At 50.5% G+C, this 4,643-nt stretch overlaps 1 pseudogene across 1 annotated transcript; it reads left to right on the top strand.

Moving 5' to 3' along the window:
- Window positions 1-487: 487 nt before the first annotated feature.
- Window positions 488-2,012, top strand: LOC311124780 (leukotriene B4 receptor 1-like; annotated as a pseudogene). Its single transcript has 2 exons — window positions 488-499; window positions 1,121-2,012. The product of its transcript is annotated as a leukotriene B4 receptor 1-like (transcript).
- Window positions 2,013-4,643: the final 2,631 nt, after the last annotated feature.

The raw sequence follows: 4,643 nt of genomic DNA, 5'->3' as shown, positions 1-4,643 counted from the left end.
ATGCAGTGATGATAATAATGTAACGACCCGGTATTGTGTTCTGTGTTCGTGGGTGTGTTATCGTTCTCATGGGTGCTAGCAGGGGTTAAATATGCCAGGACAGATGGAAAGGTTGGGGGGGTATGATGGGTAATCCCGCGGGGTTTTGGAATGCTTAAATTGGCGTTACGGTCTCATCTCTCTCTCTTCTGTTCGGGACCCTTGACTTGACATGTTATATTTGTGTATGTTCGAGGTTTAGCGGCGTGGGCTGTGGCCTGAACAATAGCCCATTCAGGAATAAACCTGTGTTCTGCCTGTACACCTGGTGCCCGTCTCTCTTTTACTTTATGACCCAGCTGGGTCATTACAATAATAACATAAATAACAGAAAATATAATTTAAAAAAAAATATATATATATATATATGTGTGTGTGTATCTGCAAATAAATGTGCTTCATACAAATGTCCAGTTGTCAATAACTTCCCATATTAAGATAACATAAGATGGCAGTCATGGTAGGTTTATGCTAGAATCTGTGGCAGGGAGGAAATTAAAAGTGCAATTATGTTTGAAATGTCATTTTTCTATCCTTGCCACTAGCTGGCAGCATTGAAGTATGGCCATAAATTAACGGAGAGGTAAGAAAAAGCTGTTCCTTTAAGCACCAACAACACCGAGATGGATTAAATGCATTACGCATCCATTTCTGTCCAAAGTTCAAATCATTTCAACTTTTTACACAAGTTAAAATCACAAATTAATTGAATGGTGAAAAAATATTTAAAGAACTGTGTGGCTGGTCCCTTAGACACATCTACAATCGGCGTTTGATGTTTTGACTATAGCTTGAAACTATCTTCTCTGTCATGTCTATTTGTGAGAATCGGGTTGGCTATAGCCTGAATGTCAAAATTGAAAGTATCTAACTGTTAACCACACACACACACACAGCTCATTAGGAGGAAGCTGACCAGAAGCAGTTAACCAATATCACTTTCCTTATTGTCACTATCACAAGAGATCAAGAGAAGAGAAACTTTGCGACGATTTCAAAAATGAGAAACAAAGAATTTATGTTTAAAGTGTACTGTCTTCCAGATAGCTATTAGATCTATTATCTTTCACCGACCTTGGAGAACCTCAACTCATCCAACACCTCAAGCTTGGACACCACCTCCCCTTATTCGGGCCGCCTGGGTCTGTGCTGTGCATTGGGCCTCCCTGGTAACATAGCTGTCCTGGTGTTCACCCTGCGCTGCTTGTCCTGACGCCCCCAACTTTACGCTGTGCCTAATACTGAACCTGGCGTCCTCCAACATCTTGTGCCTGGCCTCTGTGCCCGTGTGGATCTATACTCTCCTGTACGGCTGGACTCTGGGCCGTGCCACCTGCAAGTTAGCCACCTTCCTACTCTACCTCAGCCTGTACGTTAACGTGCTAACGGTCACTGTACTCGGTGTCCAGCGCTACCTCCAGGTGCTATACCCGCAGATTTGGAACCGGCTGGTGCGCAAGGGGAAGGTGGTGTTGCTCCTGGCCTTGTGGGGGCTCGCCTGCGCCCTGACTACTTGCTATGTGGGTGATGGCGAGCTCAAGTGCCGGAGACTCATGGGCTCCGATGCTGAAAGAGTAGCGGTCCTCATCTTGGAGACCCTTCTGGGGTTTGTGGTCCCGTTCTCTGAGCTGGTCACGTCCTATTTGTGCCTCCACCGCTGAGTGAACCAGACGGCGCTGTTCAGCAGCGCAAAGTTGACGCGGCTGGTTACCAATGTGGTGGTCACCTTCTTTATCCTCTGGGTCCCTGTGCACATCATCAACATGGTGGACGTTGCCGGTGTGGTGCTGCGGCCTTCCCAGCTAGAGGCGTCGACAGTGCTGCTGCGCCACAGGAGCACGGCAGCATGTGTCGTCCGGAGCTTCACATTTGTTAACAGCTGCCTGGACCCCTTCGCCTCGCGGAAGAACTGGGAGCAGCCCAAGAGGTCGTCTGAGAGGGGCGACAGTGGGAAGCAGGCCACAAAGCTCTGATGTGTCTGAATTCGTCCCCTGCAGGTGCGACTAAAGGGATGTGACTGGCATGCCAACCCATAACTCTCACCCTACCCATAACCAAACCCCCTAACCGTAACAAGTCCTATCACCCCTGCTATTTCGTCCTCAACAAAACCCACATTTTTGGTTGCTGACTCTGGGTCTGTATAGCCTGTACTTTCTATGTATCCATAGGGTAGCCTGGATTCCATAGGGTAGCCTAGATTAGTTCCTTCGGTGATCTATCTCCCTTCAAGCTGGACCTCCATTGGTCAAATCCTTAATTGCTTCTATCAGCTTTCCTATGCATAAATCATTTGATTTTGTTTTCATTTATACATTGATATATGGTTTCTCTTACAGTACATGTAGGCTACTTCTGCTTTGGTTCAGAGGACCCCCAACTTCCCATAAAATGTTGGACTATTTTATCATACATGTGAAGTTGACTCATTTGAGCTGTGAGCACAATAGAGAAACACACTAGATGTATGCAACAACATTTGTGCCTAAATAGATAAATAAAAGCATGCATTTCAAACCTTGCACCACTGATGCCCAACATGGGCTCAACCATGTCAGTTTCAATCTGAGCCGCAACAAGAAGTGATCCAACTTGCCTACACTGCCAAACTAAATTGTTTGGAGGTAGAACTTGTGAAATGTCCGTTGTAACAAAACATTTGGTACAAGGACAAACAACTTGATCCCCACCCAAAGGACCATGCCTTTAGGTTGAAATGAGAAAAATAAATCCTCAGCATATATTGATACTGTAAACCATGTATTCAACACTATAGGCTATATTTCTATGTGAATGAGAAGCTCTCAACACCTCTGATATGAGGTATGACTCTGTCAGTCCTCCCTCCTCCCTCTGCCACTTATCATTATGTCACGGTTTCGGCCGAGGCTGCTCCTCTTCCTTGTTCGGGCGGACTTCGGCGGTCGTCGTCTCCGGAGTACTAGCTGCCACCGTTCGATGTGTTTTGTTCTTTTGGTTTTGTCTGTGCATAACACCTGTCCCTTATTTGTGTCTTGATTATTCTCCTTATTTAGTTGGTTTGTTTGGGGCAGGTGTTATGCGTGATTGTTGTTGTCAGCCTGTCTCATCGAGTTTGTTCTCTCGTTGTGTTATTCCGAGAGCTCGCACTGTGTGCGCTTTTCCTTATTTTCTCGCACTGTGTATTTTTCGTGCGTAATTGTTCGCGCCACCCGGTTGGGTTGGCGACGTATACTGTTGTTTGGACTAGTAAAGTTCTGTTGACGTCCTCCTGGTTTCCTGCGCCTGATTCCTATCATCCACCTACACCACTCTGACAGAATCACGCATCATCATGGAATCAGCAGGAGCGACCGCGCCGACCGCCGATCTGGACGAACGGCTTCGTGGTCAGGAGGACCGTATGAACCAGGTGTGTCACGCCCTGGATAGGGTGATGACCACCCTACACCGATGGGAGACCAGCGGGGTGCCCACACCTCCAACCACCGACCCAGCTCCAGCGGTCAGCCCTCCGGGTACATCTCCGGAACCCAGTGGGATTCGGCTCTCGCTCCCGAGGGCGTACGACGGCTCCACCGCCGGGTGTCAAGGGTTCCTGCTGCAGGTGGAGCTCTACCTCGCCACCGTCCACCCGGCGCCCTCGGGACACGAGAGCGTCTCAGCCCTCATCTCCTGTCTCACCGGCAAGGCGTTGGAGTGGGCCAACGCCGAGTGGAGGAGAATGGACGCCGCAACCACGAACTATGCGGAGTTCTCCCGCCGCTTCCGTGCTGTATTCGACCATCCACCAGAGGGGAAGGCGGCGGGGGAGCGTCTGTTCTACCTCCGACAGGGGATGAGGAGCGCACAGGACTTTGCCTTGGAGTTCCGGACCCTAGCGGCTGACGCAGGGTGGAATGAGCGGGCCCATATCGACCATTTCCGCTGCAGCCTCCGGGAGGACGTCCAGCGAGAGTTGGCGTGCAGGGACACGTCGTTGACGTTCGACCAGCTGGTCGACATGGCCATCCGGCTGGATACCCTGCTCGCCACCCGTGGGCGTCCCGGAGGGGGGGGTCTGCCCATTCCACTCTCCAGCACCTCTGAGCCTAGCCCTATGGAGCTCGGAGGTGCTGGCGCTAGGGAACGTAGGAGGAGGAGCCCGAGGGGGCCTGGTCCTTGCACCAACTGTGGTCGTGGAGGGCACACTGCGGCTAGGTGCTGGGGCGGGTCCTCCAGGGGAGGAGATGGCAGGTCTAGCATTGGGGGGTCCCCCCAGGTGAGTAGGCGCCCTGCTTACCCAGAGCTTTCTGTCGCGCACCTAACCTTGCCTGTTTGTTTCCCACAGGTTGCACCTCGTTCCCAGCATAAGGCGCTGGTAGATTCAGGCGCAGCTGGGAATTTTATAGATCGCCAGTTCTGTTTAGAGTTAGGGATTCCCCTCCTTCCTGTTGATAAGCCTTTCCCCGTCCATGCCCTAGATAGCCGTCCGTTAGGGTCTGGGTTGATTAGGGAGGTCACAGCACCACTTCAGATGATGGCGCAGGAGGGTCATGAGGAGAGTATTCAGCTTTATCTGATTGACTCTCCTGCGTATCCGGTGGTGCTGGGTCTTCCCTGGTTGATGACTCATGACCCTATTA

The sequence above is a fragment of the Coregonus lavaretus genome, assembly GCF_964263955.1.
Source record: "Coregonus lavaretus genome assembly, chromosome: 3".
Classification (NCBI taxonomy): Eukaryota; Metazoa; Chordata; class Actinopteri; order Salmoniformes; family Salmonidae; genus Coregonus; species Coregonus lavaretus.
This window is presented reverse-complemented; position numbering and strand designations above follow the sequence as displayed.